The sequence below is a fragment of the Amborella trichopoda genome, chromosome 12 (assembly GCF_054954075.1).
Source record: "Amborella trichopoda isolate Santa Cruz 75 chromosome 12, AtrichopodaSantaCruz75HAP2 v2.0, whole genome shotgun sequence".
In the NCBI taxonomy this organism is placed as follows: Eukaryota; Viridiplantae; Streptophyta; class Magnoliopsida; order Amborellales; family Amborellaceae; genus Amborella; species Amborella trichopoda.
Window position 1 is genome coordinate 16,354,286 of NC_142347.1, and position 22,714 is coordinate 16,376,999.

At 36.7% G+C, this 22,714-nt stretch overlaps 1 long non-coding RNA gene across 1 annotated transcript; it reads left to right on the top strand.

The window, feature by feature from the left end:
* The first annotated feature begins 18,914 nt into the window (after nt 1-18,914).
* On the top strand, nt 18,915-21,331 carry LOC148779469 (uncharacterized). Its single transcript, XR_016045204.1, has 2 exons — nt 18,915-20,506; nt 20,595-21,331. It is a non-coding gene; the product is annotated as an uncharacterized LOC148779469 (long non-coding RNA).
* Nucleotides 21,332-22,714: the final 1,383 nt, after the last annotated feature.

A 22,714-nucleotide genomic window follows, 5' to 3' on the forward strand; every position in this document is an offset into this window, starting at 1 on the left:
ATTCGATCCCATCCTTGGACCTTGTGTACAGGGCCATGGCATCTAACCAAGACAACCTTTCTAGGTAGTTGTAAGTTTTGAATATGTTGTATAATACATCCTGTTTATTTTGTTATTTGTTATTTGTTTTTTGTTATTTTTTCACTGGGGCAAGTTATTTGAACTCGCTTGAGTAACTCGCCTTGGTCAAGGAGCTAGTATCTTGGATGAGGCGAGTCTCAGCACCTTGACAAAATTAATCACTTGGAGTATTCTTGAAATTTAAGTTGGTTTGATAGGGCTGCATTCCTATCAAAATAAGAAAAGCCACTTCTCATAACTCATTGAAAATTGTAATTCAAGTGTTGAAAAACTTTTAAATCGATCATTTCAGCTTGAACATTATAGTTGTGCAAAAACAATTAGAATTTGAAATTCTAAAAATAGTGCGTCAACAAATCATCTAGACCATCCATTTTCCCCTAAAAATAAGTGTTCACAAATCCGCAAGCTTTTTAATTTTATTGTCGGTATTGGAAATTAATTATAAAGCCACCATGAAGAATTTCCAATGCTGAACATGCTTTCTGGACAAGGATTTGAGGTGAGGCTTTATTTTGTTTTCATAAAGCTTGCCCTATAGAAACTTCATCCTATTTTGAAGCAATTGATATTGAGAATATTACCACATCTTGAACTATTTGATTGGTTTTAGAAATGTTGAAATCCTTCTAGGGGGCATAATTTGGTATATGTGTGCTGAGGTTTGTATAATGTTGAGATTCTTCTACGTGGGATAATTTGGTATAGGTTTGGTGAGGTTTGTATAAGGCACCCTTGTATACTGTACAAATAAGGTACACCTCTAAAATTTGCTTGAAGAAGTACTTCCCTTGTTACAAATCTCATGATGGCTTGAAAATTTAGTTTTATCTCTAGTTATGAAATTTAAAATTTCAAAAAATAGTACATATTGAGAATATCTATAAATAGTTGAAAGTTTTGAAAATAAATGATTTAAATTACTTGTTACAAGATGTATTATTTTTAGTACTTAAAATCTTTTATCTATATCCACACATCTCGAAATCATGACGATTAATTGGAGGGTTCTCCGGTCTCTCTTTTAGAGGATTTTTGAGGTGCACCTTACTTTAATAGTGTAAGGTTGCAACCATGTAAAAACTTTTTCCTTGGAGGATATTTACATATTGAAGAAGTTTATAAAAGATTGACACCTTAGAATACCTAAAATATCATTCTAACAAGGCTGCGTTGGTGTTGTAAAGGTTTTTAATTGATCATTAGTTGGGCGTTAGATTCCATCGGCTCAAGGCTGCTTCAAATTGAATTTTGATGGCAGCTCTATGGGTAACCCTGGTGTTGTAGGTATAGGAGGAGTGGTTAAAGATTGGAAAGGTGCGGTGATTTTTGATTATGCAAGTCCGATTGGTGTAGCAACAGCTAACGTTGCCGAATTTAAGGCCTTACTTCATGGACTCTGCTTTTTTGTTGCTAAGAATCTAGGTACACTTTACATGGTGGAAGGGGACTTGATGAATGTGGTGAGATGTACAATAATGAGCAACGAGTCCCAAGGGAGTACCATACAATTTTGTGCCAGATCATGGATATGGTGGGTGATTTGACGTTATCTTTTCACCATATCTATAGGGAGACCAACTCATTGGCTGATGGACTTGCTAAAAGAGGAGTCAACCAGGAGTTTATCTTATGTACCGATGATGTTAATCTTTTGTAACTATCTTTATCAAAAAATAATAATCTAATTGATCATCTTGACATCGAGATATACGGACATGAAGGAAAAAATGATTTCAAATAACAAAAATAGTACAACTTGCAACATATTGTCTGCTCCATCCATTTTCAATGGTATTATGTGTTTATAAATCTGCTTGGTTTGAACTATTTTTAAAGTTTAAAATTTTTAATTAAAAATAAAAATAGATTCTCACACTATCTTTAAAATTTTCCGCACTAAAATTGCATGTTAAGACAGAGTATAGTGGTGCACACTACTTTGACTGCTTAAGGTTGCAACCATATGCAAGCCACATCGTATAATATGTATCTCATTGACCTTATTCCCCAAAACACTATTTCTCCTTTCACTATAAATTGCTCATTATATTCACAGGCACAAGACATGTTCTTCGGTACATTAGAAATAATAATGCGACCATCGTTATATTCACTAAAATTCTGTTGTATCTATTTTTTTTTTCTTTTCAAATATCGTCCTAATATATTTTCAAAGTTAATCATCATTTATTTATTTATTTATTGAACGGTTAATCTTTATATTCTTTTCCCTTTTAACCTCTTTATATTGCCCAGTGTGGAAAAAAACTCGAGCGATCCAACTCAGACTTGCTGCCCTGGAGAGTCCGATGATCCCCAAGTTGGGTGGTTTGACAGGGGATGTTAAAACAATTCAAGAAAATTATAAAAATCTAAAAATATAAGAAATTTATTTGTAACATATTTTGTTTATGTTTTCTATCATTTTAAAAAAGATTGGAAAATGTTTTTGGCCATAAGTATTTATTTTTACTGTCTCTTTTGGATTATTTCCAAAAGACCGCCCATCACAAATTGATTTTTTCTAAATCCATTTTTTTACCGATTTTTTTACCTAATTTAGTTGTGCTTTTGTTTTATTTTACTTTAAACATATTTTTCTTATTTTTTGGCTTTTTTGTATTTTTTATTTTTTAATACTTTTTGGCTTGGCTGGACTCAGGCCGAGTAACTTGTACTCAGGCCGAGTTACTCTTCAATATCATAACACTCTCTTCTAAAGGACTTTTTATGTGCATCTTACCTTAATATCTTAAGGTTGCAATCTTATATAAATTTTTTCTTTCTTTTTGTATGAGTTGTAGTCCTCAACGGCAATACAATCCTTCGCCATTCGAAAAGATCGGTATCATAAACCTTGCGGATCACCTTTGAACATCACAATATTAACTATTCAAAAGAATTATGAAATTCAACCTTCCATTCATTGAATAAGGAACAAACAAATTTTGTGTGTATAAATGTATTTCCCACAAATACATAATCAATAACAAGAGAAAAGAAAAAACGAAAAAGACAGAGGAAAACGAAACTAGTGCCCAGCCCCCTTCCTGCTAGGCCCAGAAGCCAGTCTATGCGATAACATACCAATCCTCACACCCATATGTGATTGTCGAACATCAGGGGTCTCAAAAACTCTGCCTCTCTCATTAGATAAAACCAACTCGGTGTCGCCTAGAAACGGCCTGCCAGATAAACCCAACTCGGCATCGCCTAGAAAGGGCCTGCCTGCAAATACAGAAGAAGGCTGGAAAAGCAAAACAAGTATCACAGCCACAAAAAGAACCAAAATCAAGTCTTTCTTCATTCTAATACTTGGAGAGAGCAATTCACAAGTCCTGAGTTAGTTTTCAAAAGGAGAGTTGAGTTGATAAGATGCATTGTGTGGTTTTGGAGTCTGAGTATTTATAAGTGTTGAGAAAGGGGGGAAGGTGAGTGTTTGGAAAGTGGGGGGTGAGGTTGGGCATGGAATGGCACAAGGGCTTCACACTTTGAGGCTTTTCGGCTTTGAAATTAAGGATGATTTGATTCAGCTGTGTTTTTCAAAGTCAAAAGAGGAATTTTGGTCAGGTTGGTGTGAACCTTCACTTTCTTTCCCGTGTATGCGAATTGAGGTGTCGGTAACATGTACCCACCTGCCATCCCTCTTAATGCCCTCTTTTAAGGTTGTTGGAATTTGGATCGAGAAAATTAGGGTTGGAAAATGGTCGGCCCCGCTCGCCCTGCTCTAGCCCAGTCTTGATCAGGCCGAGCCTAGCTCGACCTTGATTGGGCCAAAAAAGCCTTGGCCCTAGATAGGGTTGGACTTGGCTCGCCCTGCTCTAGCCCAATCTTGATCAGGCCGAACCTAGTTCGACCCTGATTGGGCCGAAAAAGCCTTGACCCTAAATAGCGTTGGACCTGGCCTAACCAGCCCTCCGGTCACAATTTGTGGCCCGGACCCTAGTTTTATAAAGCTAGGCCAGGATGCCAGGCCTATTGCCGACCCTAGAAAAAAGGGCCCCCAAGATATCATATCCTTTCTTTTCTTTTTTTATGCCTAAAAAATATAGCTTCAAAATATGGTCAGTTATGACGGAGTGATAGAGAGTGCAATTCTTGAATTTTCGGCGTTGGCATTGTACGGATACATTAGCGTCCCTGTAACCCCGGAGTGTTACGCGTTCACTGTTGAAATTCCGACACAAGAAACTCCACCCAAAATCCCAAAAGAAAAATATAAGTTTATCTAATTTATTCTAAAAGTCTTTGACTACATGTAATTGGGCTCCTCCATTTTCTGACTTTTGAAACCTCTTGGGAGGGTGCTTGTGGGCCGTTCTTGTGTTTACGTGACGTGGACCCATACTTTTCCATCATTCATAATTTTAAATTTTTTTTAAAAAAATTAGTTTCTTTGCCCACTCTCAACCATCCATTCTCTTCAAATCACAATCAAGACTTTCTTTTGCTTAGTCATGCATGCAGTCGTAGGCTCAAACACAAATAGTTCATCTCAAGCATTTTTTTTTTTTTTTTTTTTGTTGGACAATTCAATGCGGAAGATGGTTTCCTATTTATTTTTTCAAATAATTTAAGTTTTTTTTTGATAAATTAAGATTTAATTTTTTTAAAAGTGTTAAGGTGGTGTCAGTGAAAATGAAAATCATAACGTGATGATTATGGTGTGCAGTTGCCGTCACCACGACCCAACCCTTTCCCCAATTCTCACCATCTCAAACATCCTTTCATGAAGATGGATGGCTCAAAATAGATACTTGTAAGCCTTTTATGTTTCAATAATAATCCAAAGTCCATTGGATAAAAATATGTCGTGTTGACTATTTATAGCATTCAATTAAGTAATCAAGGGAGTTTATTGGAGCTAATAAAAGCGCTCTCTGCCGTTATTGCATTTCACAAGTCCAAGCTCGTTGTGAGTAGGTGATTAAAGATACGGTTGCAAAATGCTCGTCATCCCATCACGTTACAAGCTATGAGAGAATTTTATTTATTTTTCTATTTGTGCGAATTTATTTGGGGAGAGAGAAAGAGAATACCTCAATGACATATTCAACTCAACGATTATATATATATATATATATATATATATATATATATATATATATATATATATATATATATATATATATATATACACACGTTTATAGGCGAAAATAAATAGTGATTTCGCTTACTCTCATTACCGTCCAAGTTTCATCGCGCGGTCACGATTGTCCAGTAGTGTTTTATTTTTCATTTTTTTCTGTAAATCGGAATGACCTGAAATTTGGAGGGTATGTACATCGTATTAAGCGCATCTAACAAAAATATAAAAAACATTATCCGTGAAATATAAATTGACCAAAATACCCCCTAAACTTTTTAAGGGTATTTTGATCAATTTTATTCATGTAAAAAAGAATTATCATTTTTTAATATTCCCCTATTTTTTATGAATACACGTTCCAAATTTCAGGTCATTCTGATTTGTAAAAAAGAAATGAAAAAATGAAATGCTACCGCACAATAGTGACAGCGCGATGAACTTTAGACGGTCATGGGGGTAGGCGAAATCACTGTTCATTTTTGCCTATAGGCGTTGCGTAGTGTTTTCCTATATATATATATATATATCTATGTGTGTGTGTGTGTGTGTAGTGGATTCTGTACGCCCACTCGCTGACTGTTATAGTAAACGTCAATGATTCAGATTGAATCTGGGCTGATCTGATGGTATGACCTTATTTTCTTATTTTAATTTTAATTTTTTTCTATAAATTCAAATCACTTAAAATTTTAGGTGTGTGTTCTTCTCATCAAGGCGCACCTAATAAAAATATAAAAAAAATAATTTGTGACAATAAAATTGATCAAAATACCCCGAAACGTTTTGGCGGTATTTTGGTCAATTTATTTCATGTAAAATATTTTTTTAATACTTTTCGTAGATTCTCTTATTTTTTAAGAGCACACAGCTAAAATTTCAAGTAATTTAGATTTGTAAAAAAAATTAAATTAAATTTCAAACACTACTGAACATCCATGATCATCAGATTGGCCCAAATTCAATTTGGGCCATGGGCGTTTACTGTAGTAGTATGCCCATGGGCGTACAAAAAATCCTTCTTTATCCATATATATATATATATATATATATATATATATATATATATATATAGGAAAAGTCTTCCCATCGCCTATAGGTGAAAATGAACAATGATTTCGCTTGCCCTCATCACCATCCAAAGTTCATCACACGGTCACGATTGTCCAGAAGTGTTTTAGTTTTCATTTGTTTTCTACAAATCAGAATGATATGAAACTTGGAGCATATGTAAATCTTAGTGAGGTGCACCTAATAAAAATATAAAAAAAAATATTTCATGAAAACAATATTGACCAAAATACTCCAAAAGCTTTTTGAGGGTATTTTGCTCAATTTATTTTATGTAAAATATTGTTTTTATATTTTTGGTAAATTCCTTTATTTTTTATGAACACACGTTCTAAATTTCAGATCATTCTGATTTTTTTAAAAAATAATGAAACACTATCGGACAATAGTGACCGTGCGATGACCTTTGGACGGTGATGAGGGTAGGTGAAATCACTGTTCAAAATGAATAGTGATTTTGGCTACCCTCATCACCGTTTAAATTTCATCACGGTCACGATTGTCCAATAGTGTTTTATTTTTTCATTTTTTTTCTACAAATCGAAATGACTTGAAATTTGGAGAGTAAGTATATCTTACTGAGGTACATCTTACTGAGGCGCATATAATAAAAATATAAAAAAAAATATCGGTAAAAAATAAATTAACGAAAATACCCCCAAAATATTTTGGGGTATTTTGATCAATTTGTTTCATGTAAAATAATTTTGTATAATTTTCAAAGATTCCCCTATTTTTTATGAATACACGCTCTAAATTTCAGGTTATTCCGATTTTTTTTTAAAAAAAAATGAAAAATAAAACACTACCGGACAATTGTGACCGCACGATGAACTTTTGACAGTGATGGGGGTATGCGAAATCACTGTTCATTTTCGCCAATAGGCGTTATGTAGTGTTTTCCTATATATATATATATATATATATATATATATATATATATATATATATATATATATATATATATATATATATATATATATATGAGCAATGATTCAATGCAACGGTTGTATCACAGTATAATACAACGACACTTCTAAAAAACCATGTTTGTGGTACTTGTATGACCTCAAATTTTACACACCACTCTCTTCATCTCAATAATCAATCTCAAAAAAAAAAAAAGTTCAATTTGAACCCTAGATATAGTCAAAATGAATCCCTTCCAAAAACGAATCTAGAGTATTCATTTTGTGAATTTCAAGATCTTAGCCTTTATAAACTCAAAATCACTTTTTCTGTTTTTAACATTATTCATCTAATAATAATAAAGCCATCCAAAAGAATTGGAAATGAAAAAATCCTTCTAAAGCCTAGATTTAAGCATATCAAAAAAACGAACGGCCTATGTGCATTGGTCTAAAAAACATACTTTCTAGGTTGTTTTTTCAATTTTTTATTTTTTTGTGATTGTTCTTAGAATGGAAATAGTGTATATTTCAAAATTTGGATTAAACAAATGGCCATAAGATGGTTTTTTAACGTTGTAGCATCATATTATCATTTGCATGAAATCATTGCCCTATATATATATATATATATATATATATATATATATATATATATATATATATATATATATATATATATATATATATATATATGAGTGTGGATTCAGTACGCCCACTAGCTGACCGCTACAGTAAACGCCAATGGCCCATATTGAATCTGGGCCGATCTGACGGTCACAACCTTTTTTCGTGTTTGAATTTTAATTTTTTTTTCTATAAATTCAAATTACTTAAAATTTTAGATGTATGTTCTTCTCATCAAGGCGCACCTAATAAATAATAATAATAATAATCTACAAATTTGTTTGTACCAAAATACCCTCGAAACTTTACAAGGGTATTTTGGTCAATTATTTTCATGTAAAATACTTTTTTATATATTTTTCAAAGATTTACCTATTTTTAAAATATAAACACTCTAAATTTCAGATCATTCTGATGTTAGAAAAAAATTAAAATTCAAACACGATCGGACTTCTAATATCGTCAGATTGGCCTAGATTCAATTTGGGCCATTACCGTTGGCCTAGATTCAATCTGGGCCGTTAGCAGTACGCCATTGGGTTGACAGGATCTTTTTCCTATATATATATATATAAGACAAAAATACCCTTGAGGGTAAAAAAGGAAAATGAACAAATACCCTACACAATGTTATGAAAGACAGTAAAAAGACAATCTCTTCCTTAACAATTTAGATGGTGCATGGATGCATAATGATTTCATGGTTTTTTATTTTAATTTTTGTTAAATATTTTTTTATTGTATTTATTTTTTTATTTTTATTTTTTGTATTTGGATGGTATATGGATGCAAAATATTTTTTATTTTATTTTATTATTAAAAATTAAAATATGATATAGTTTTTCTCGCTAACAATTATTAGATAGTTTCTCTCTAAAAACTTTTACATAGTTTCTCTATCTAAAATTTGATATAGTTTATCTCTTTCTCTCACTAAAATTTTAAGACACATTCTCTCTATAAAATTTAAAATTTGATATAGTTTCTCTCTAAAATTTAGAGACAGTTTCTCTCTCTAAAAATTTTCAACTACTGTCTCTCTATAAAACTTAAAATTTCATATAGTCTCTCTTTAAAATTTTCGATACAGTTTCTCCCCCTAAAAATTTTGAGATATTTCTCTCTCTACAAATTTTTAAGTACTTACTCTCTAAAATTTAAAATTTTAGATAGTTTCTCTCTCTAAAATTTAAGATAGTTTATCTCTCTAAAAATTATGAGATATTTTCTCCCACTAAAAATTTTCAAATACTTTCTCTCTCTAAATATTTTGATATAGTTTCTCTCTATAAAATTTGAGATAGTTTCTCTTTTTAAAAAATTTACGATAGTTTCTCTCTATCTATATTTTCAAGTTATTTGTTTTTCTAAAAATTTAAAATTTAAAAGTTTTGAGATAGTTTCTATCTCGAAAAATTTTCAAGTATTTTCTCTATCTAAAACTTGAAAATTGAAATAGTTTCTCTCTTTAAAAATTTTGAGATAGTTTCCCTCTCAAAATTTTCTGGTACTTTCTCTCTATAAAACTTAATATTTGAGATTGTTTCCCTCTCTAAGAATTTTTAGGTGCTTTATCTGTGTAAAACTTAAAATTTGAGATAGTTTCTCTATTTAAAAAATTTGAAGTACTTTTTCTTTCTAAAACTTAAATTTTGAGATAGTTTTTTTCTCAATAATTTTTTAGATAGTTTCTCTCTCTAAAAAAAATTAGATACTTCTCTCTTTAAAATTTGATATAGTTTCTCTCTCTCAAATTTTAAAATATTTTTTTTCTCTAAAATTTTCGATAGTTTCTCTCTAAAATTAGAAATAGTTTCTCTCTTTAAAACGTAAAATTTGAAATAGTTTTTCTCTCTAATTTGTGAAGGTGCTTTTGTGAAATGAATTGTATTTCATAAAGTGAAATTAATTGTATATCATAAAGTGGACATATCGGTAACGAAGAAATATAGCTGGAAATCAATTTTGGATAGTAAAGATAACCATACAAATTGCTTTTATTTTTGGCTTGAAATAAAAAAATCAAATACGGGCAGAACTACTTTTCGGTCCCTAAATTTTGAACCAAATGCCATCTCCATTGAAAAACATTTCTGAAAATATATTTTCAAATATCCAAATGACCCCTTGTTGAATTGTCCTTAGTTTTCAGAGATTTAAGATTCGGACACGTCTTAAATTAACTATATTGGTCTTAATCAGGTCTTAAAATGGCGCATTTGGAAAAAAGCCACAAAATAGATTATCTTTGATGGACCTGTTTGGATGCAAAATGCTCCATCTTGGAGATGAATTTTGAAGGGTCGGACAACAGCGAGTACTTCCTCAAAATGATCTACACAAGGGTGGCCATGGGGCAAGCCTAGCCAGAGCACAGCTCGGGCAAAAAGGGCCTTGGCCTATGCCTGACCCTATTTCTAGTCCAGGTGGCCCAGCCTAGACCTAATAATAAGTTAGGAGGGGGCAGCCTAGTAGATATTATTTTTTTATGGATAAATAGAAAAAAAAAAAAAAAAGCAAGTCCTGATGGGCCAGGTCATGATGACTCTTGGCTCAAGCTCGTAGGGAGGCAAACCCTTCAGTGGCCAGAGATGCAAAGTATAGACACACTGGGCTGGGAAAAAATAGCCTCGGGCTCCGCTTGCACAGAATACTCACCCTTAGCCCTTCGATTAGTGTAATCAAAGTGTGCATAAGGAGCATATGGTTCAACCATGGTGCTCAAGATGTGAAGGCCATGTCATGGGACAGGTGACAGAATGAGCATTGCCGATACCCGGACAGGTTACAAGGTGATGAATATTTTCTCCAGACAATCCAGAATACAAGGTCTAGGCATCATAATTCTTTGTGCACCTCTCATAATAATAATATATTACACGTCAACCCCTTCTACACATTAAAGGCAACAGGGGATGGACTTTACCCAGGATTGAGAATGGACCAACTATTAAATCTTGGTTGGAAATTTTTTTTACCTATTACTCTACGTAATCTATTACTGACAACTTCTTTTCAACTTTTTTCACTGTAATGTAATAAGATAGAGGATTCTAGATTCATAATCTCTCTCAAGCAAGAGAACAAAATGCTCTTTGGCAAGAGGGGGACTTCAAAAGTGTTTAAAGCTCTAATGCTGGCCTAAAGCTCTAGTTGACAAGAAGGGGAATCTACAACTCATGAAATCAAAGCCCCGCCACAAGTCCATTAGCACCCCAAGAACAAGACCTTCATCGACTAATAATCCAAGATGCCATTTGAGCCACGGTAATGGAGGGACTTTTAAAAATTTAAAGCTCCCAGGAAAGAAAACAATCCAAGCAATAAGCAAAAACAAACCTTTAAAATCAGGAATAACTAAAGAACCAACAGGGGTCAAGATCAGCAGCATAAGTTGTTGGTCAAGGACCTGCTAAGTAAAACTAGTTACAAGTGCAATAGCCAAGGATGATTACATTAAAGAATCATTTATTAGAATTGTATTCATTTAAGTGAAAGGATGATGCCAAAATCATGGAATACTTGCTTGCTAAAGCATTAAATAAGTTTGTCCTCCCAAGAAGCAAAAGGAAGTTAGGAAGGAGCATGATTTAACAATTATGATTTAGAACTGAAAGAATGATTCGTGTGATCTAGCCGGAGTGCATATATTTAGAACTAAAAGAATGATTCGTGTGATCTAGCCGGAGTGTATATATATATATATGTATATTTTTTATTTTTTTTCTTCACAGCTTTGATCACTTACAAGTAGTCGTTTCTATAATAAATCAACTTCAAATCAAAATATAAAAAATAAAATACTTGAAGCTATTCAAAACCTTTCTTTCAATAATAAAAAAAAGACAAAACCTATGCTTGGGAATAAATTAAGACAATAAGTAAATATGCAAAGAAACAAAAAAAGGTGCCGAAGATTACCTCACTCGAGCTTTTTAAACCCCACATCAAGTCACCACCTTCCAATGGCTTGAGATAAATAGTCAAGCTTCAATCTCAACCAGAAAAGCAAGTTTAGGCCAAGTCAAACTAATGGAATATGAACCTCATTTCAATCGTAAAACTCAACTATGGGTGAACACCTTTAATAACCTATTTGAGAGATAGTATCTCATCTGTGATAACCCAAACACTTAACCCTAACATAAGATGAGAGATGGGAGATATGAAAGAGATCCAAGAGAGTGGGGTATGCCCCTTTGGTTTGCATGAGAGAGAGAGAGAGAGAGAGAGAGAGAGAGAGAGATGTTTCCTAGAGTGGGGCATGCCCTCTATAAGAGATATGAGAGAGAGAGAGATAGAAACTTGGGTGTAGAGATTTTGGATAGGGTACTCTTCTTTTTATAATGTTTCAAGAGATTTAAGATTTCTTAGGGTCTCCATGGTATGTCTCTTCATGTGAGATTGAATATGCACCATTGATCTTGGGTAACTTGTGATGTGAGAGATATGAGTCTTTCATACCATAGATAGGCCATCAAGATCATATGAAAGGCACTAAAACCATTATCCTTCACTTCCTAAACTATTTTCTCATCAATTAATTCAAATTAGAAAATAATATATGATAATATTATTTTTTTTAATTTTATGCTCAAGCCTTCTCACACATACTAAAAATTTGAATCAAAATTTTCTCAAAGCTCATGCTTTCCAAAACACAACTTACTTATCCCTCAATATAAGAGCTTGTGCTCTGTTAAAATAAAAACTCCTTAGGGTGGGACATGCCACCATAGGTGGCACACAATGGGCCCCACCCAATTGTTATGGTGGGCCTATAAAACCTACTGGGCCTCTCATGTAATATTTAAAATTAATAATTTTTAGAAATTTATAAAATCATAGTTGAATAATTAAATCAAGTTAAAATGAATATCTCTATTTTTTATAAATCTAAATTTGATAAATAAAATATCCAGAGATAAATTCAAATAACAATTCTAAAAATAATACATTATTAAAATAAACATAATTAAATATTTTGATAGGAAAAGGATTCATATGGTCTGGAATAAATATACACTAGAGTACTCCACCTTCAACTGTGGACTACGGTCCACACTCGCTTTCTCAAACTGACCCAACATTGATCATAACCCACAGTCCATGTAAAGGATCATTAGTGGAACACCAAAGTCTACCCAATTGGCAAGGGGTTGTCATCCCAATCTATGGATTTCAGGTTCTCCCTTAGAGACAAACTAATATCACCTAGACCTGATGCAATCCATTGCTCGATGGGGTATAAGGGTTATCTCTTGTACATGCACATGCTTCACCATGAAAGGTGGTTCGTTTTCTTGAAAACAGCTATCAATGTGCTTGTCTTGTGATGGTACATAGATAGGCTTTGACGCTGTCTCTAAAGGCCTCCATCACACGCAAGGGTCATACAGTCCTTCGGCTCACTCTTTCATGTATACTCGGACCTCATCAAGAGATAACACATCATAACCCTTAATGATTTGTTTTCTATGCCCAAGTGTCATGGGTTTTTCCCAACCAGATTGGCCTAGCACGTCTGGTATCAGCAAACATCATTTGCTTAGTGTGGTCCACATGAGACCACACTCCCACTGAGTTCATATTCCACTCATAGTTAGCAAGTCGGGGACTATCAATAAATCGGCTCACCATAAAATCGAAAACAAATCATTTTTATTTTTAAAATTCAGGTGAAAAAATCAGGTCAAAAATACGAATTGGCAAAAATACTTCATGTAACGATTTTGTCAATACATTGGAGTAAGCTCAAAAATTCGGAGTCAAAAAATTAGATAACTATGTGTTTAATTTGTATATAGTTTTCTAGCATGGTAACCTAACAATAATCCCAATAATATAAACTAACATGGTAGCTTAACAATAATCCCAATAATGTTTTCTAATTATAGTGTAGAAGTACACAATGATCCTTAGAGCATATAATTTTTTTGTCCTCATTTTTGTGAAATGAATAGAGTTAATAAAACCGATATATTAATACCTCTTGTACTCTCATACAATGGCTTCGAAGAAGCTTAAAACAGGGCTTTGGCATGGCAACTATTGGGACTTCGTTGCTCCGTATTTAGAGAGAAAAAGAAACCCTAACCAGGGGTCGGGTAAAATTTGGGAACAATGTTTTTATAGAGAGAAAGAAACCCTAGGGCTCAGGCAAGTTTTGGAAAGGCAAGAAAAGATGGTGGAGTTGATTTTAGAGAGAGAAAGAAATCCTAACTATCCACTGTTTGTAGAGATATGGGTACTCATTTTTAGGGCTCAGGCAAGATTTGGAAAGGCAAGAAGGGATGGTGGAGCTCATTTTAGAGATTTTAGAGAGCGAAAGAAACCCTAACCATGCTTAGTTTGTAGAGATTTGGGTACTCCTTTTTTAGGCTCGGGCAAGATTTGGAAAGGCAAGAAGAGATGGTGGAGTTGATTTTAGAAGGAGATAAGGAAAATGTGATTTTCTTCATCTGCAATTTGTAATTTTTCTATTTTTTCTTCTTTACCATATTTTTTTAAGAAAGCATGAAAATAGCAATACACAAAACAAAACAAAAAAATTATCTTTCAAAAAAAGAAAAATTAGAGGTAAAAAAACGATATGATTTATTGGTCACGTATAATTTGTTTTTTCATAAAGTCGCTTTTAAAGTTTTTCTTAAAAGAACACAATTTTTTGTTGAACTTTTCAAAAGGGAGCAGTTTTAAACATTTTTCATAAAAGCTCATTTTTTGAAAAAATAGGAGTTTAATCGCCGATTTGCTAACCATAGTTCCACTATATAAATTCATTTACAAGTACTCGTAACGCTTTTAATGGCCTCATTCATCTTCCATTTGGCCGTTGAAGGCCTTATATTTTCTCTTTCTCATTTTCTCTATTCCCCATCTCTCATACATGTCTCACAAAAACATTAGGGGCAGCCCCCGTTGTTAATGGGTCTGCAATCATTAGCTCTATAGATATATAGCTAATGTCAATATCTCTCAATTTCACCTTGTTCCGTAGGTGATAGAAGTATGGCTTTATATGCTTGGAGTTCTTATGGAAACATGGCTATTTTGACACACAAATTGCCATTGTATTGTCATAGAAAATCCTTATCGCTTCACAACGCACATGGTGAAAGTCAAGTCGATTAAGAAATTGCTTAATCTATACAGCCTCCTTGGCCACCAAACAGCACTTCACGTGCTCAGCCTCCATGGTGGACAATATCACTGCATCCTGTTTCTTTGACTTCAAGAAGCTGTACCCCCTGCAAGCTTAAACACATATCCAAATGCGTACTTCGCATCATCTAGATATGCAAAATATCTTGCATTCGAATACCCCTCAATTGCAATCTCAGTTCCTCCTGCATATGTAAGCACGTAATTCATGGTTTCTTTCAAATATTTGAGGATTCTCTTTACTGCCTTCTAATACTCAACTCCAAGGTTGCATTGGAATCGGCTCACCATACTCATGACGAAAGACAAGTCATGCCTTATTCCCTTCATGGTGTACATAAGGGATCCCATCGCGCCTCTATATGGCACTCTCTCCATGGTTTGTATTTTTTCATCTTCAGTAGGACACATTTTATTACTGAGCTTCGACTTTTTGTCTATTGGGATAGACATGGGCTTACATTTATTTATCTCAAGCAATAGGTTGACTGAGAAAGTTGGATGGTTCTCTCTCTTCTGTTTCTTATTATCTTGATGGCCAACACATACGAAGCTTCGCCAAGATCCTTCATATCAAAGTGTTGCGCAATGAATGTTTTCGTCTCTACTACTAGCAAAATCAAGCTATTAACAATTAGAATATCATCCACATACAAAAAAACAAACATCACATCACTCCCACTGATCTTTTGATAGATATAATAGTCATCATCATTAGTAGAGAACCCTGCAAAAGCTAAAGTCTCTTAAAATTTTATGTACCACTAAAGTAATGCTTGTTCTAAGCCATAGAGGGATTTATTAAGTTTTCACACTAGGTTTCTCTTCCCTTTTTCCTCAAATCTATCGGGTTATTTCTTATAGATTTCTTCTTCTAATTCCCTAGTTAGGAATGCAGTTTTCATATTCATTTGATGAACCTCAAAATCAAAATGGGCAACTATGGCTATAAGGATTTGGATAGATGAAAACTTAGCAACTGGAGAAAAAGTTTTATCATAGTCTACCACTTCTTTTTGGTTAAATCCCTTGGGTACAATTCTGGCTTTGTATATTTCTATTCTCCCTTCTGAGTTCAATTTCTTTTTAAAGATCCACTTGCTCCTATAGCCTTACGGTCCCAAGGTAAGGGTACTAACTCCCAATAGTCGCTCCGAAATGTGGATGTGTTAAAGAGAACTACGGAATGTTTAAACAAACATTAGAGTCCATATGGAAAAACCAGAGGACATCACATTCAGGACCAAATTCACCCATACATTTCATATCAAAAAACACAAGCTTTATTATTTATATTGGGTACTGAGAAATTCCAGATATTTAATCATCTATTACATTTACATCGACTTTAAAGAATTAAAATAAGCCGAACACATTTGATTTGGACTTTGAAACATATGCATCTATTTCTAACGAAGAAAATACAAACATGTTAAAGGGAAAAGATAACGTCGAGGGTATATCGGCCCATATACCTGTAAGCAAGGACTTGTTATCTTTCGAGTCTGGTCTTCAAGAGGGAACAGGTCTCAAGCAAATCATAAGAGACAATCATCTCTCCTCACGTCTTGAATACTACTCTCTCTTCTACTCTTGGTTCTTTCCAAGGCACAACCTCTGAAGAACTCTCTATCTCTCTACTAAACTATGTCTCTCAAAAAGTGCAAGCTCCTCTTCAACCGAGGAGCATCCCTTTTTATAGTGCTAATTTAGGGATAATCGTGCATTTCGAATCTTTTAATCTTCACCCTCCACCTTTATCTTGAGTTTATCTACTCGTTTGAAGCATAAATCTTGCAGGGCGCGATCTTTATCTTCATACGCGGTTGACCTTCTTGTATTTATCTTCTTATGTTGTTGATCTTTCTACCAGGTTATCTTCACATATGCAATCACTAGCGCTTCTCAAACATTCGAACCCCATGATTTAGCAGGAACAGAATCAGAGATTCATCATTATCATCAATGTTGATGGTAGTGGGTTGTAACCACTTCCGTCGTTGCAACTCAATCCATGTTAACATTTTAAGGGTGATAAAGCAAGGAGCCTAGAGTTCAATGGAGCTGGTTAAACGAGAGAATTCCTTATTCATGATGAAACAATCCCTTCTTTACGTAAACGAATTGGTCATAACTTCCGTAAATCTTTTAAGGCTTTAACTGTCAGACAATGATACTGATGGTGGGTTAAGCCATCGATGGACAGTTCAAGATTGTTGTTGAAATTGCGATGGGTTAAGCCATCTTTTGGCAGCTTTAAAGTGTTGTTAAAATTGAGATGGGTTAAGCAATCTCTAGGCAACTTTAAATTATTGTTAAAATTGAGATGGGTTAAGCCTGTTTGTAGACATTTGTTAGTACCATGGGTCCCTGATGCGGAATAAAGGAGAAGTCGATCAATAAAGTCTTGATTTACCATGGAATTCTTGACAGTCTCAGAATTACCCCATAATGAGTGAAAATATTCCTAACCACTTCAAAAGGCCACCTGTCAAGTTTTGTCGCAATCCGACATGTCTATGGAAGTCCAGAAAAAGAAACAATTTCGAAAAACTCAGCCTCTAACACCCCGAAACAGACCCCATAATTAGAACTCTATTTTTGGTGCATCTAACAATTGTGAGACCACTGCCATTGGATCCGGCACGGTCCAAAACCCCTAAGGGTGCAATTTTGGCTTAAGCAGAGGCTCCACGATAAAGTTATGGGTAAAATACTAAAAAACGGTAGGCCGCACACTATTCCCGTACGCTCTCCCTGCACCAAGTCACCATTAATGTTTACTGTTTTCACAGTTTCAGGTGGTGACTTGCAGATATTATATCTCCCTCGTCCTAAGTTGGATCGCACTCAAACTTTGTGAACGTGTTCGTCTCGTCAAGACGATCGTTTCGATATGTGGCATGCCCTGTGACAACACCCGAGTAGGGAGAAAACCTAGAAAGAAATTGGCGATTCACAGTAAAAGTTGCAGGAAATTCAGCAGCGACACGTCTCGCTTGAACGGCCTTATCACAGTGCTCGCATATCAGATCAACGCGATACTAGTTTGATCGCGTACGTAATGTATGAGGCTACATTTGGACTGAACCTTGCGAATGATGAACGGTCGGATTTCACTCACGAAGCTGATAAAGTTGCTGTAAATTCTGATAGCCGGATTCCAGATTCTGGCCAAAAACCCCAAAGTTCAAAATCTTCATTCGGGTATAAAATCGAGCTGTGTTTGGTGCAAAACGATTGTGTTGATATGATCAATATAATTCAGCGAAGAAATCATCAAGACACGCCAAGAAACAGGTGCAATCTCGATCCAAAGATAGCAAGTTTCGTGTAAATTTTGCATCGCGTGATAGTGGCCTAAAATCATGATCCGTGACGCGAAATGGGAATCAAATCGATTGTCTTTTCAAGCTCAATGAGAAAACAATCAGCTTTTAGTCGGACGATTGCTGGAGCCACCCCGAATCGGACGAGGAAAACCAAACACGTTAGTGGAATTTTATGAATTATTGAGTAGCGGCAAAACCATCTTTTTATCCTTATTTTTAGAATTTTTTTAAATTTAAATAAATTATAATTATTATCGATGAGGATAAATTTTGATTAACCACCCATATTTGAACAAAAATCTATATATATCATGTTATATCATTATACAATGGACTCAGTACACTCTTTCTCCTTCTCTTCTTCCCTCTTTCTTTCCCTTGTGGTACGACGACCCTCCTCTTCTCTGTTCCCTCTAGTATCTGACGACCAAAACTTTCTCCTTTCCCTCTTTGTCCTTGTGGTCTAGCATGACTTTAATTTATTTATTTTATCTTTTTATCTACTGCATATCCCCTGCTCCCTGTGCACTCTCGGTCCACCTCCTCATTCTTTATTTGATAGTTCATGTTCACATTCTTCCTTTGATAGTCTCCCATGTCCACTGTCCTTCTTCCTCTCTTTGTGTGTACCCTCATTGGCGTGTTCCCTTTTTCCCTCTTACGATCGGTGGTACCCCGCGATCGCCATTTGCAGCTTTTCTTCCCTATCGCCCTTTGCAACCCGCCTTACTCCCGCCTGTCCAACCCACCTTACTGCCGCCTGTGCAACCTACCTTACTGCCGCCTGTATAACCCACCTTACCGCCGCTCATGCAATCCACCCTATCGCCGCCTGTGACGAACTCTGCTGCACTCGGCTACCATCACCTCCTTCCCATTCAGCTGCACCTAAGTCCTTTCTTCCGGCCAGCAACCACCACTAGCGCCCTTCAGCCCATCACTGGACCACCATCTCCGCCTCTCCCAGTTCCTCTGTTCTCCTAAACCAGTTGACAGCCTAGCTGCCACCACCTCTCCTTCCTTCTAGTTCCCTGCTATCCACTACCACTCACCATTCACCTCTGCCGAGCCCTCGATTTCACTGAGGCACTTCTCATCCTGCTGCAACCGCTCTCTCCCCATCTTTTCCACAACCTCATGCTCTCCTCTCACTCTAATTCTCAGCTACATCACTGTCCCATTTCAACCACCCTGCTTCCCCCCTTTCCTTCCGTTCTTGCTCATCTTTCTTCCATCTTCCTATGCCCGGAATCAAAGTCAACCGTCACCAATGACTAAGCCTCCCCTTTGCCCTATCTCTCTCATCCTCTGTCCCCAACTCTCACAAAGACTTCACATGCCCATCTCTTCTTCACTTCCATACACCTGAGACCAGCAGCCCTCACTATTTCCGCCATCTCTCGCCCACTCGCGAGCCATCTCAGCCACCTCGCCGTCGGCATCCACCCATCTGCAACCCCGTCCTCTACCTTCCGTCCATGCTTGACTTCATTACCGTGCCATCTCCACCATTCACGTTCGCCGCTCTCCACTTCCCTACTGTGCACCATCAGCACCACGCATCACCTCTCCTGTTGCGCGCCATCTTCTCCTCCACCGTCTGTGATAGTCCAGCCCCTACTTCCCCCACCACACTGCTCTCTCTGCTTTCTGCCAACCAGCAGTCAACATGGCCCTGTCCTCGCCTCGATCACATCACTATCTCTGCTGCGACCTTCTCCACACCATCCGCCACTCCTCTCTCTCTCCCATCCGCTGCAACCTGCCCATCTACGCTCGCAACCCCCTTTCTCGCTCTTTTTGCCATTCCTCGCTCACCCACTTTCCTCTGCAATCTCTCGTTTTTTCTCTCTCTAAAAAGCCACAAATGAACAGCCCTCTTCTCCCTGTCCCCTTTTTCATTCTTTAGTCTCAAGTTTTCGTTGTTTGCCGTTTTCCCCTCGTCACCCCATTTCATTCAAACCCTCTCTCTCTCTCTCAACCAAATCACTATTTCCTTTAATAGACTCTAACACTAAGGCCAATTGCTTCCAATTGCATCCGACTTTTGATCTATGCATGTGATGCTCTTGGTTACCTTTGCTCGTTGGTCTCACAGGAGCATCGGTTGTCTTATGAGTTCAAGGGTCAGGACACATCTTGAGCCATGACGCCATCGGGTGTAGGTTTGAAATCTTGAAATCTGATTGGGATGCGTGGGACCAGAGGGTTGCACCTTGATCCGAGCCATAAAGGTATCGTTCATAGGTTTAAAAACTTTATGAAGTCATATCCTTTAATATTTCGGCCATATGACCTCTCTTGTCTTTTTCTTTGCTGCAGGTGTCATCCGTTCCATTCCTTTCCCAAAAGAAGATGAAAACTAGACGAAAACGTGCACCAGCATCTTAGTATCACGAAACTCTCCCATGTGCCAATTTGATGGAAAGTTTCCAACGCATCTTTTATGGCCTGAAAACATCAACTTTCTATTGAACCAGGTTGAATGTAGGGAATTCACGCCCAACTCCTTTCATGGCCTCCCTCGACAAGATCTTCTTTTTCATTTCACTCATGCGAATACTGCCAAGTTCGAGACCTTTCCAATCCTAGGGGCTAAAATTCGTTACTATAAGGCTTCCTGGTCAGAAGCAAGCTTCAGATGTGATGGCGAGGGCGGGTTCATCTGGGGCTACTACTCCTAGACCCAGGATATATGCGAGCAGTTTCTTGCTCTTCTTAAAAGTGCAGAGCTTCATGGTGCATGCGTGTGCCTGGCCCTTCCGTACGACCGCTGTTCAAATGTCGTGCGAGCTTTCTTGGAGACTTGTTGTGCTGAAACAAACACCAACTTCTTTGGCTATAGCGAGAGCAACATGTCTCTCTTGGAGTTGCACTTCATTGATGGCCTCTCTCTTCTGGGTGAGCATTATGAGGAATTCACTCTGAAGAATGAGATCATCTTTGGAGATGGTTCTTATCTTGGGATTCGAATGCCCAGTTGTCTGATAAGTGTATTCAGAGAATAAGTGAAATTGTAAAGACATCCCTTTTCAAATCTGAATCAATCACTTCTTCGACATGGAGAAGGTTAAAGGGGAGCCAAATAATCCCCTTTACAATAGTTTTGAAACTCCTCCCCCTCTAACTACGACTATGCCTCGTCGTCCTAACGTCTGGGACCAGCCAACCTATTTGGCATCCTACATCGCTCTGTTCTTATGTCACTTCGTACTTCCGAACTCTAAAAGCCATGTGGTCAGATCGAGTGCTTATATGCTACTTTCAATATGGCTGAAGGCCATAGATATGCCTTAGCTCAGCTTGTGTTATGTTGCATCTACAGTAGGCTAACCGCTGCAACGGATACTGAGAAGGTTTTGGGGGATGCCCAAACTCCTTTCCCCATTACGTTTATGGGTGGATTGGTGCCTATGTTGCAGGCACTTATAAGTATTCTTTAACCTTCAATATTGACACCTTCCCTTTCTTGCTCCACCTGATGGGCCGCAGGGCGGTTTCCCATTTATCTATCCAAGCAAGAAGATTGTTTTGGGAGGACAATTTCTTTCGATTCAAGCCTTTTCCCATCGGGGGTACTTGAGAAGGACTCTTCACATATGAGTATGCTCTTGGGATTAATCCAAAGGCCCCACGTACTGCCTGAGAGGTTATGTCCCTCATGAACATCTGAAGCTGTTTACTTCCTTTGAGGGTGGGCAATCGTAGGTTGATTGAGCCCTACGACCGTCATTGCTTCTCAAGACAGCATCGAATAGACCAAGGTTGTCATGTTCTTTATGACTCCACTAGAATGGGTTCTGGTCAAATCTACATGTGAAGTCGACGTCGGATGCCTACGATCTGCCAAGTCAATCTTGTCGGTTTATCATTCCTGGCAACCGTTGAAAGTCTTCATGACCCACAGCTACTGTGCTTGGTATCAAAAGCACCAGCGAGGGTTCTTTCGTGGTCCTATTGATGGCATGCCTGACTTTCAAGACAATGAGAGTCATGGAACTCCTTGGACTCTGTTCAAAACAAAGTTCGAGAGTGTTTTGTCAAGCTGGGAACCCAAGTTGCGCTTTATCGAAGGGTTGAACGTGACAAGCGCTGACTAGACCCAGGATGAGGTTGTTCCAGAAGGGGTACTTGAGGAGACTAGAACCTCCTTCTATCATTACATTAGTGACTTATTGGCTCCTAAGACGAAGTCCTTAGGGCATTCTCATCAGCCGCAGGATTATGAGAAGATCAAAGGATTTGGTGGACCTCATCAGGCCCCTGTTTTAATAGTCAAACCCAAGAGCGATGTGACGAAAGGGTTTGGATGCTCCATCAAGAGAACCTCCATATGAGCACAGGAAAGAGAAAAAGGAAGAGGGGCGGAGCCCTCTTTCTTTTCGAGGAAGCTTGGTGGCAAGGAAAATGGGTAAGGGACATTCTCCCACCCCCTCCAGTCC